General features: G+C 41.7%; 1 long non-coding RNA gene across 1 annotated transcript; it reads right to left on the bottom strand.

Moving 5' to 3' along the window:
* Nucleotides 1-233: 233 nt before the first annotated feature.
* LOC144105312 (uncharacterized) lies at nucleotides 234-12,623 on the bottom strand. Its single transcript, XR_013308758.1, has 3 exons — nucleotides 12,458-12,623; nucleotides 9,471-9,548; nucleotides 234-368 (listed from the first exon to the last, which is right to left on the bottom strand). It is a non-coding gene; the product is annotated as an uncharacterized LOC144105312 (long non-coding RNA).
* Nucleotides 12,624-13,326: the final 703 nt, after the last annotated feature.

The following is a 13,326-nucleotide window of genomic DNA, read 5'->3' as shown; positions in this document are numbered from 1 at the left end:
GAATAGGACTCAGTAAAATATTACAGATACCGGATATAATTATAATGAGAGACGCTGTCAAAACTCTATATGATGCATTAAACTAAGATTAAGGAGCACATTCACTGCAAGATAAACAATAAACTGATGCACTGCAACCTGCAGAGCATAAATTATGGTGATGTAAAAGAAAAAATATGGCTGTCTGCTTGGCCTGTTTGCAAACAGAGAAATACAACCTGCTACCATAACAGGTTTATTTGCCTGCAGAGCTTGTACAGCACAGCCGCTGGCTTACATAGAGCTGCTCAACAATACTTGTGCACTCATGCACAGCAACGCTCCTGGGACAGCATGGTGTGGAAAGGTCATCGATGTCTTGCCCAAGTCTGTAAAAAGGAATGAGGATGATCACATACAGGAATGGCAGCAGTACAAATGTATTCTTGCCCCGTTATGAATCCTGGCTGCAATTCAGTAAACTACACCAAGAAGTCATTCCCTCATACAGCCACCGCAGTTAAGATGGGCATGTACTAATTAAGGACGCACTGAGAACACCGTCTAATTTTTGTTCCGTGCAAAAACTGAGCCACGACTTTGTGGCGCTTTCTGTCTATGTTAATCGCGTTTATTTCACAGACAACTGAATTTAAAATTGGGACATTTTTTCCCACTACTCAGTTTCCAGTTTCCATTTGTGACATCAAGACCAAAAAAGACTCTGAGCACTGTTTTGAAGTGAATAGTGGTGCAGCGTACCTTCAAGCATATGCCCACAATAACTGCCATGAGAGCACCACTTTGCTTGTGAAAACGACCACTGGTAGTGGTACCTGCATTTTATTAGACACTGGCTTCAACACCTCTTTTCAGTGAAAGTAGGTCCTTTCAAATTAGAACGCAGGAATTTATCAATACAGGCCATCATCATCATCAGCCTGACTACACCCAGTGCTCCCCATGTCTCTCCAATTAACCCTGTCCTTTGCCAGCTGCACCCACCGTATGCCTGCAAGCTTCTTAATTTCATCCGCCCACCTAACTTTCGGCCGCCCCCTGCTACACTTGCCTTCCCTTCGAATCCGCTCCGTTGCCCTACAAACATTTATTTATTGATTTGTTTATGCTACCCCTAAATTCCCTCCACAGGAGCAGCTGGGATACTTTTTAATATTACATTAAACACAGGAAAGAATAATAAACAAAATAAGCACAGCCAAAGGCAAGCAGGCCGCTACTCATAACTATTTGTACCTAGCACAAAAATATGGATACCCTTTTCATCCAACCATTCCTACTTGATCAAAATACAAAAATATGATTTCAAGTCAGCTTTCAAATGGAACACTTGTCACAAAAAAAATTTTCCCTGCGAAGAGGTAAATATTCAAACAATAAACAGGAAAGCAAACTGAAAATACGTGGTTACCTTTAAGAATGTTTTGGCTGCAGCGCATACTTAAGTCTAACTAAGCGTAGCTCTGGTACTGTACATAGAATATGAAAAATCTGATCAGGAAATCATTTATTTCTGCTTTAATTACCATGTAAGCATTCTGACTACGCACTATAAAATGCATTCAATCATTAGCTCTTTAGCTTGAGCAAAGGTATACACCAGTAATGACGGCGAAATGGACTAGTTGGTAAGAAAAAATACCAATGTAAAACAGCGCAAAAAGCATTAACACCGAGAGAACGTAAACCCAGTCCAGACTCGCAGTTTAATACACAACAGAAATTTAATTACAGCCTCAAGATATGCAGTGCGGGAAGGCGCGCAATCCAAAAAGGCCGCAACAGGACACACGTTCGCCATCACTGCCGCGCCAAAATTGTAGATTCCTTGTAATAGTAAGTGGAGAGACCGCTGATGCAATCACCTCCATTTCTTCGGATATGAAAGGCTTCTGACACTTCCCACATTAACTGATCCCAGTGAAGGAATATGAAAGAATAAAAATCTTAGTCCTATGCAACAAAATGTTTCTTTCATCCTTTCAACGGCGCCATTCACAGGAGGCACAGTGCGCTGACAGCGCACTGTGAGCCTGTGAGCATACCAGCGTAACAAGATAAAAAAATTTCTTCCTGCTGCCCGCTGACACCATGGCGTCTGACTGATATAATACTGACCACACATTAGCACCTATGGCAACAACAATGGCAGGTAGCCTGTCTTGTCCCTGACACAGAACTGAAGCGGTATGCAACCTTCCTTGGTGTGAGAAACCACACATACTTTTACCTCACTCACATTGCCAAGGCCATGAGATAGCTTATTAAGGTACTATGACAGCAACCTTGTGCCCTACTGGCCTATCCTCAACTGGTGTCTTCACTTGGCCTTGTATCAAACCTGCACACACATATACAACCAAATCTTGTGAATAGCTGGCTATTGCTAATATTTTAGACTGAATGGAAATACCATATGATGGTGGCAAAATCTACTGAGCATTGACTTGAAGTACAAGACATCACTCTTCACCAACTTTGAATATGTTAACAAGAAACTCAGGATAGGCACTTTTGTCCTTGGGTAGTAAGCCTACCAAACATGCCATGCTTTCCCCTCCATAAGAGCATCAAGGAACTGCAGTCTCTTCGTCTGGCACTTTAACACTGAACTCCAATCCCATGCTTTCCTTTTTGAAGGCCTTACAAACATGAAGTAGTTGTAACTAAACACTTGTAAGGCAAGGCCTTGCAAACTGCGCTAAATGTTTTAGTCCACACACACAAAGAAAATATTACTCAGGATAGGAGCCACCTCTGAGCCTGCCCAAACTTCTTTCTTCCACACATAAAGGCCCTTCTGTTCTCTTACAATGAATCAGGGTGAAATTGCAAAACCTTGGAGACTGCATCAACAAAAATAGCACAGTTGTAGACAGACGACCTTCTGCACGAAGAAAAAGAAAAAAAGGAGCTTGCATGTGTTCAAGAATGGTTCCTATCGCGAGTGATATTTTCCTTGCTTGTGTAGACGAAAACATCGAAAACATTGAGCACAGTTTTAAAGGCTTCGCCTTGCAGCTGTTTAGGTACACGTCGTGTTTGTAAGTTCTGCCAGCTAGCGTAGAGCCATAGTTGCAATGCTGCAGGTTATCAATGAGCAAGGCTGGGGATTAGATTTCAGTGCTGAAGCACCACATGAAGGGATTCTGTAGTTCTTTGATGTATGGCCTTTGTCAAAAATTACAGCCTAAAGAGTTTGCTTCCAAGCTGCATAACGAGGCCCTTGTAACAACCTGGGAAGCCTTAGATTACAGTGGTGTGATGAGAGCTCCTCTTACCTTCATGAGGTCCAGAAAGCTGGTGACAGGTAACAAGACACTCACCATGGCCAAGAATCAAACTTCTTGGACTCAAAATTTTTGACAGAGGGTGCATGTATGCAGGTGACACCAAAACACATTTGCTGGGTGTATCACCCAAGGTCAAACAAAAAGCAAACTTGTTTTGAGCTTCGTGGCAGCATATTCAAAGGAGCTAAAGAGGGGTATGGTTGTCTCATGTTTGAAGTCAGTGCCCATGAGGCCTTGCCACTGTCAGACTGCCTCTAGCTTTGGCCTTCAGCATTTTCGGTCTCTTTATGATGAAGCCGGCAAGCTCGCACCTGTTACCGCATTGTGCCATGTGTGGACAGCAGACGAATAAGGATGAAAGTAAAAAAAAACAGCTTAAGCCTTTGTTCCATAGCGCTATGATTTTAATCTTTCATCTGGACCAGTAACGTGGGAAGTGTGGACAATGTTTCATAAAAGCAGAGGTAGGGATGACTGCATCAGCTTTGTCTCTGTTTACTTGTATGATAAAGGAATCTGCATGTCTGACTTCTAATGTCAGTGAACACATGTCCAGTTGTGGCCTTTTGGTTTGCGTGCGTGTTTTTTGCACAGCCTGTTTTTTGGCACAGTGATTTCTACAAAAAAGCACAATTCAGAAATGTTGTAGGGAGCAGAAAACATCAACTTGACATATTTTGCCACCATGTATTCTAGAATCTTGCCAATACTCTCCTAAGGGGCACAAACATGGAGGGTAACGAAAAGTGTTCAGCTTAAGTTTAGGACAATGCAGTGAGCTATGGAAAGAAAAACGATGGGTGTAACATTTAACTTACCTGAAGCAGGCAGAGCGGTGAGGGAACAAATGCGGGTTTTTGAAAAACTACCAAAATCAAGAGGAAGATGTGGGCTTGGGCAGGGCTTGTAATGTGAAATCAAGATAACTGCTGTTCCTTAATGTTAATGAAGTGGATTCCAAGGGAAGGCAAGCATAGCAGGAGATGCCAGAAAGTTAGGTAGGCAGATGAGAATAAGAAGTTTTCTGGGATACCGTGGCCACAGCTGGCAAAGGGGATATATGGGAGAGGCCTTTACCCTGCAGTTGGCATAGTCAGGCTGATGGCGATGATTCAAGTTATGAGATAATTTGCGTAATTATGGTTGTAGTATGCACTTTGATCCGGTTCTCTGTTCAGTTTTTCTCACACTGTTGGTCACACTGTAAAATTGCTTTTACACTGTTTCTACTACTGCTCGCAAAAGGGGCAAAAGGAAGAATGCTGTTTTCTGTCTCGACTTGTATTTTACTCAGCTCTGCCTTTAGAGGGTGTGAGCTTACGACACGGTCGTTTAGCTAGATAAGACTGCGAAAAATAAATCGCCATGACTTCTTTCAATATTCTAGAAATATGAGCTCAACATATGGTCCTGTTTAAAGGAGCACTAAAGAGGATTCTGAGCTCACCTTTTTATGATGGGAACTCGATCTACACGGTGCAAGCTTGCTTAGAAACTTTGAATTGTCCTGTGGAACCGAATTCCATATTACATCGGATGAAACGTCCCATTTCCCACCTTTTTTGTTTCTTTAATTGATTAAGAGTAGGAGTCAACCAATTTGAGGAGAGCCATTCAGTCAGTCACATGGCAGCTTGCCACTTGCCATTGGCGGTGTGATATGTAGCAATAAGTGGAATGATTTGTGAAAACAAACAGTCCATGGAGATTTTTATTTCTGTGGGCCTAATTGCCAGCTATGCTGTCTGCAACTAAAAACTATTCGTAGAAACCTGAAAGCAAAGCAAAAGCAAGATCCGCCACATGACTGGCTCACGGCACTCCCCGTACTACTTGACTCCTACTCTCAGAGGTCAGTTAAAAAAATGGTGGGAGCTAGGACATCTAATCCAATTTAACAGAGAAATCGGCTGCACAAGACAATAATCCGAAGTTTCCAAGAATGCTCGGAGCATGTAAACAGAGTTTTCATGGTAAAAATACGAGCTCAGAATCCTCTTTACTACACCTTTAAAGAACTGTGTTGCATCTGAACCTTTCAGACACTTTCCTTGCGGCGCTTCCAAAGCACAGTGAACGTGAATAAATACTGAAAGACTTCAGGAACAATCAAGCAAAGTTGGCATCACTTAATTTAACAAACCATAAAACCAGTAAAAAGATCATTTACATACCTCACCATTGTTAAAATCTGGACATCAACATATGGCAATTGCTAGCTCTTTTGTGAATGTTGGTATAGTCGGATACATATCAAGAAAGAAGCAGCAGATACGATTCAAAGGAGGCCCTCCAGCCGATGACGTCGAACGATTTTTCTTATGCCATGGATAATTTGCTTTCGTCTGGCTCCCTCTACGACGCCACCCTAGAAGGACTAAGGGGATTAACCACATTTTGAGAGTAAGTCCTTGCCATTGTTTGGGTGCAATCATTTGAGGGGAATCTGCCACTTTGTTTTTGAATTTTACCCAACTATATAAAAATTTCACGAAAGTTGGTACACTCGAGCAAAAATCAAAACGTCAATCTTGCACAACCACAGGCTTGGAAATCTCATCATTTTTTCACATTCACTATGCACCACTGGAAATTCCACAAGATGAGTGTCTCAGGGGTTTAGATTCAAGCTAGTTACTTGAATGCAGTGTGTTACACTGATACGCCTAGAATGGCGACAGAAGTTGCGCGTATTTGTTTTCCGGATCCTTAACCTGCTGTACGGGTAAAGAACCTTTCTCCTGTAATTCTGCTGTCATCAGCACCTAAGAACTTCAGACAGAGCCGAGTAACATACAAGTCGAGAGCCTTCAAAAAGCAGGCTTCCCTTACCACCTTTTCAGGCAGTGGCAAAAACAGCTGAAGGATTGGTAGAAAGTTCCAGTCAATGTGAAAGAGGCTGAACACATAACTAGACCAAGTATGTGGCACTACCAAAAATTGTACAAAAAATTTTTCTTAGCCCCCAAAAAACTGGTGGCAAAATATGTCGAGCTAGTGTTTTCTTCAGCACCCTCCTCCACCCATATACTTATTAAAGGACAATTTAAATGTTTTTAATTCTGTCACTCCCCTTGCATTTTAGTTAAGGTTGTGATTACTTAAGGTGGAGATGCACATTTATGTCATTGCTTTCCAATTGACAGACTTAAGCGTTCAACCATCTTCGATTTCCTCAAAACCATCACAGTGTATTACATTACTAAGGCAAATCTTATTTATGCCAGCTTGTTTTTTACGAAAAAAAATTTCCATGCCAAAGCCGCCGTCTCAAGTTTCGAAACTCGTGTAACAATAAACAAATAATAAACTCAAAAAATATAAAAAACTGCGATTTTTCAATTTTTGATGTAATTTTATGTTCCCACAGTAATCATTACAACTACTTTCTAAGTTGCCTGGCAGACAAAGAAGCCAAAAAAATGTTTCAGCGATTAGAAACCGTAAGCAGAGTCAGAAAAAAATTTCTTAATTTCAGTAAAGCAGCTTTTTGTGCCATATTCAGCTGTGAATTCATTGTGAGGTGATACTAGTAAAAATATGAAAGGTAGTAAGCTGCACATTACCATTGAATGCAATTTATTCTGGAGAGTGATTGAAGTAATTTTTGTACTATGCGAGAAAACTGTGTTGAAAGCTGAGCACCGATGCCAAACCTCAACGTTGCTCTGTGCCTGCCCTTTACTGCAATGCTCACTAGAGCCGGTTGCAAACCATATCTAAGCAGTGCTGCAAGGTGCTCCAAATGGATGTTCCTATGTTTGTGGGTTGAAAGGCCTGGTGGCGTGTTCATCCATGTTTCAACACTTGAAACAATTGGGTCACTGATTACGATGTAATTCTAGCATGCACAGTTGAAGTACCACTGGCTGTTCACACGTAGAGAGAAACTAGGAGTGCGACACCACCACGCTTTGAGAACCGCTGCTGCCAAGAGCCAGCTAGAATGGGTGCACATTTATTGTTCATGTACCTTTGCCATCAATTCTCCCCAGCTGTCGGCAGCTGTGCTTTGCGAAGCACGGCAGCCACCCCCTCCCAGTTTTCCCTTAAGTGTGAAAGAGCCTCCACATGAAGACGATGTTATGAAACACTACTGTTCTTTCCAAGGTGCTCTTCTAAACCACTTAGTGAGTTCAATTTGTTTTTCTTGAATGACTTCAAGGAAGCAGAAGACAGCCATCATTTCATAGCGCTTCTTGCATCCGCGCAATGAGGAGCGTGGCTGCAGTGGTCTTTGGTCCGCATCTCCAGTTACCAAGAGGGCTGACTTGATGCTTCTGCTATGTGGCCACTTAATTTTTATTTTTTGTAACCGTGCCCTTGAGTAGACCGCTGTACTCCAGAAGCTGAAAGCATTCACGCCCAGCACACCACCTGCACCAGTGCTTAAGCCTACACTTGCAGCTGGCTCCAGCATGCACTGTACTGAGGAGCAGACAGGGAGCAATACCACAGCAGGGCATTGATGCTGAACTTGCAAAATGATGCTATTTTAGAACAAAAATTACTCGAAATAAACTTGTGATAATAAATGCGACTGAATGTTATTGTGCAGCTTACTACCTTTCTTATGCTTACCAGGACCACATCACTATGGAACTGATAGTTGAATATGCCGCAGAAAGCTACTTTTCTCCAATTTCGAATTTTTTCTGGCACGGCTTAGGTTTTCTCATCGCTGAAACGTTTTATAGGCTGCTTTGCCATTCATACAACTTTTGTGAGACCATAAAATTTGGTAAATAATTTCGAAAACGAATAGCTTTCCACCTTTTTCAGTTTAAAAACAAAGAAATATGAAACAAATTAATTTCTAATTTTTGTAAGTGAAAGCATAATGTCTAGTCTAAAAAAATTGATAGTTATGCGTTCTTTATTCCGCCAAATGAAAAGTGATAGTGCATGCATATGGTACTTCAGATATCTTTGGCACATTTTCCTTTCCACTGTGCAGAAAACATAACATCATGCACCTGCATAGTGCTTCACATGTTTATTATGTGCATGAGTGCACGTCTGTGCGAGTGCATACTAAAAATAAAAAAAAACACTGCAATTTCATAATGCCCGCTGCTAGCCCAAAGTAGCTGATTCGATGGTTGAATTGAGAAAGAAGCTGCTTCACCAGCCGCATAGCAAGCATACGCACCATGAATGCAGTTCTGAGCTTTGCAGTTCTGATCTTGCTGTGACAATGGCTACACACAGCCAGAGTGCACAGAATGCACAACGAAAGCTGCAGCGCTGATGTTTGCTGCTAACCTTTCTTTCAGTTATCACTGTTGCGCTCTTTTAACGAGACCCTTCGCACTGTTGGCTATGCTCGCCATGCTACCTTATTCGCATTTTGACGATAATGGCCCCATATGGCGATATAGCGTTCCTCCAGAAAGCTCACGAGTACGCCACTTGCTATCTCGGCTCAAATCTTCAATGGGCGTTACCACGTGTTTCTCGCTTTTCTTACACGCATATCTATAAGTGTTGTTTTCTGGTTAAAATGACATAAGTGCTTTCATGTGATCCTACCTTACCAGTCTAGCCTGACTTAGTACTTCCCTTTAGTGCCCCTTTAAGATGGGGCCACAGCACATTTTTTTGGCAAAAACAAGCTGGGATAATGATTCTTATAGTAATAGAATAAACTACATGCATTTTTTAAAGGAAATCGAAGATGCTCGAACAAAATCTGGGTCGATGGCTTGGAATGACCCAATTTCACGTTTAAAAACTAAAATACATCATCACAAAGTTATTCAGTCTAGTCACATGTCAGCTGCACAAAAAACATGCACTGACGTCTCATCAACCGGTGTCTGCTGAAATTGCTATTTTTGTGTTGTGCACCCAGATATCTCATCCAATTCACTACATACATCATGATACTTATGTGAGCACACTTATCAGTTGAGTTATAGGCAGCACCTTTCCCACAGAATGATGTATGAAGTCTTCAGCATACTTTTCTGTGAATACATCACAGTGAAGAGATAAGGAAAGGCAGCTGCTCTACTAACACAAGAATACATAAATGATCATGCACCACAGGTCTTTTCTCCTCCAACTGCACCAACAACCCATAGTGTCATTAAAAACTTTAGGTGCTCTTTGAATGACACGAGAAAGTTTTACTGGCTGAAATGAAACAAAGTAAGGGTATTAGTGAGGCCACACCTGGATGCGCAGGTAAAGCAGTCAGACCCCATGACACGGCACAGCTGTGCAACAAGCAGGCAGTGATATTCTTGCTCTCTGCAGTAAAAAAATGAGATGAGAACATCATCGTAAGAATCAGAAGCATTCAAGGCAAATAAAAAAAAACTATAGACACTATACCACATACAAGATGGTTTTGGGGCGGTTGGTTCAGAATTTTCCCAAACAGCGCTCGAAGAGACAGACAGAAGGATGAGTAGCACTACACACATTGCGCTGAATTAACAGAAGAATTTTATTCATTAGGCATTACAATATGCACAGTGCAGAAAAAAGAGCCATCAATCAGTCCCGTCACATGCTCCATCATTATTCTCATCTTTCCCCTTCCAGAAATACTTTTTGTTTCACTAGAAGCGATAGCAATGCACTGCTCATGCATGTGTCTTTATAATCAAAGATTATATGCAATACAGTGATAGTTGACTGAAACCGAGATGAAAAAGCACAGAAAATTACTGAGCGTAAAACAATGCTTGATTATAAAGACAAATGCATAAGTAGCACCTCCCTATCACTACTAGCAGAAGAGGCATTTTTGGAAGAGGGAAGATGAGGGTAATGATGGAACGTGACAGGACTGATTGTTGACTGTTTTATCTGCATTGAATATATAGAAATGCTTCATGAATAAAATTTAGTTGCCAGTTCAACAGCGTGTGCGTCATCATTCTGTCCACATCTTCCAGCACTGCTCAGAATAATATATACAAAAGCTGAAGTACATCCAGCACATGAGGTTTTCCTCTTGGGTGGCCATACAAAAACTGCAGCTTTTTTTTTTGCTTTTCTTCACAACATTCAACACACTGACCACTCTCGCTATGCCAGGTAGCCTGCAGACTGCCTTTAACCTTTTATAAGGTGCAAGCTGCATGCATGTCTCACCATGACCGGTCTCGAGGGGAACGTGTGCTCTATTTCTTACGGCCCTTGCAAAAGGGCCTGTTTCTGCCTCTTGCCACATCACGGTGGGGTCGCCACTGCCCCACCGTTGCATCCGTCATTCACGCGGGAGGAGAAGGCGCGTTCTCTCCCAGTTTCGTCCACGTCATTGGTAACCATCAGGCCCTTATGTTTCATCATTTGCACTGTAGGCAAATACTGTGAATCAGATCCCTTTCCTTTGTTTTGCCATGTGAGAAATCTGAAACGAATTAATGTTTGTGCATGCTTGCCTTCAGTCCGACTGTGCATGATGGCATGTATTCTTCAAGCACGAATGTCAACCGTTCTACCCTTTACATTTCACAAAAAGTCAAGACTCTCAGCCTTTGTAGTTCGTCTTCTGGCAGGTCTGCATCAGAGTGCAGAATGATGTGCCATGTGGAGCATTAGCATGGCAATTTTCAAAGTGTAAACAATTCTGCAGCATTAATATAGCTCCTGAAATTTCAAGCACAGCTTCTTTAGCTTTGCACGACAGTGGCATTAGCAAGAATTCATGCTGCACCCCAGCAAAGTGCATCATATAATTCGTGAATGGAATGGGCACTGAAAAACCCCAACACTGGCCACAGGAGCGCAGTGCGATGACAGCAGGTTGCACACACGTAACGTCCAAGAGGCATAGATCTGCTCCTCTTGGAAAGGCATTTTGAAGTTTGCCGGTGTCTCACGACCGTCCATTCCCCCAGACGACAATGCATAAATTAGTTGTTGAAAATAACTGCCAGCAATTCAAAGTTTGGAACTGCGCTTTGAATAAATCAGCCTTCACTAGCGAACAGACTTATCTCAGAGGCAATGACAGCCAGTGTGACACAGTGGATTTGTCAGCCTCCTCATCGCTTTTCATAAACCTCCCAAGAACATGAACTTTCCTCATATCATTAGGCAAACGAAGATACACCCAAAAAGCTTATTCTTCTCAACCTAGCGTAGGTAACTTAAAGCACACTGCAATGTTTTATGTTAGCTGGCTTAGCTTAAGATGTAAGGAGCTGAAATTAGGGTTTGTGATGCTGAAATGTTAATAAGTTCCTGAGTTTAAAAAAAAATAGAGGGCAGTGAACATTCAACCGCACGCATGGCTGGCCATAATCTCAGCCCTTCTTTTATAAAAATGTTTAAATGAAATCTTTTATTGGTAGCTTCTTCAGGGTATGCTGCAAGTTAAATGTATACCTCGACAGCAAAATAGGGTGCTCTTTAGTATAGCTAAAACAATTCATCGGACATAATTTCTGAAATTGCAATACTCAGTACGCATCACTATCTGTGCCAGCACACACAACTTGTACTGTTGCTTTCTGGTGACGTTAGGCAGACAAGAATGCCTACAAGCAAACTTGTGCTCAACCCGAAAACTGCTCATTGTGAAAACTCATGTCCTCAAACATATAGCAGTTCAGCGGCAGCAATAACACCAACATTACAATTTTTCCTGATACTTGCTAACACATTAGTCATTAGTATTCCTTCGAGGTATCGATACAGGTCTCTCGTTAAGGAAGGTTTGAAGTATATGGGGGCAAAATAATTCAGGACACGTGAAAAGGGATATCAGCGTAATTAAGTATTATATACATTGCCCCGCAATATTTATTTGACAGTCAAATGTTAGTGTATGTGAGTCTGACTACACTCTACAAGTATCTTCTCAAGCCAGCAGCCAATAATGGCGGTACAGGATTTACCACTCGCACGTAGCGGACACTTTTGCCCCCGATGGTACATTTTTATGAGGTGAGCTCAAAACTTTCACTATCTGAGTTTTCCTTCTCTTTGCCTTAGCATTAAGCATCATTTAATCATGGACCATGAGACTAGCAAGAAAATCGTCAGAGTACTTCCTTCTGGATAAGGAATGAGAGAGTGATTCCTGCTTTTAAATATTTTCACCGAGCACATTTTGTGATGAATCTGTGCGCATGTGGGCTGCACTAAAGACGTGCATGCTCAGCATTCTTTGTTTTTTTTTTAAATTTCGGTGCTGCACTCACCATGAATCAGCGGCCGACAGCGCGAACCAGGTGAATGCCACCCAACACCGCAGATGCAGGCAGGAAGCAAGCGGTCGGGTCTTCACGCCTCTGGCAACAGCAGACGGAGTAACTTCTGGAGAAATACTCCTATTGCTTCTGCGGTGATTGTAGAGGCCGCAGGAAAGAGTGAAGCAGTCCCCTTAACACCAGCTTGGCATGATATGCATACAAATAGTAAAAGTGCATTCAGAATGGTTCTGGAAATTCAACGACATCATTTTAAAACCGTTTTGACCCCACGCTTTGTAGAAGAATGGTGAACACATTTGCACCAATGACTTCGTTTTTTTAAAAAACATAAAATGCGGTGCCTATGTTTTATCTACCTATAAGAACACTTGTAATATATTTGAAGATTGCTTCGAGGCAGTTTACTGATGGAAAAGGCTGAAAAGGTCAACAATGTTTCCAAATTTATTTTCCCACCAGTGAGGACCACATCAAACTGAACGCCTGTAACCCTTATTGCCGTACTTCATGTCCACTCCTCATGTAATAGTACCCTGTAATGGGGCCTTTGACTATCAATATATAAATAACTAAGTTAATACCGATGCTTGAAAATACACAGAACACCAGGGGGACCATTACCAAAAAAGAAAAACATTCTGAGTGGTTTGTTTTTTTGTTAGGCAGTAATGAGCATGTAAAATATGTTATGTAGATGTATCATATTCGTTTGCCGGCACTTGAAGCAAAAGGAACGCAAATCCCCAAATCCTAGAAAGGGTTCAAAATTTTCACATACTGTAATGGCTGAAATGCAATTCTTTTAAACCAGCAGGATTATCCAATGTGTAATGAAATCCAAAAGCTTATTTAAATGC

Source organism: Amblyomma americanum, chromosome 1, assembly GCF_052857255.1.
Source record: "Amblyomma americanum isolate KBUSLIRL-KWMA chromosome 1, ASM5285725v1, whole genome shotgun sequence".
Taxonomy (NCBI): domain Eukaryota; kingdom Metazoa; phylum Arthropoda; class Arachnida; order Ixodida; family Ixodidae; genus Amblyomma; species Amblyomma americanum.
This window is presented reverse-complemented; position numbering and strand designations above follow the sequence as displayed.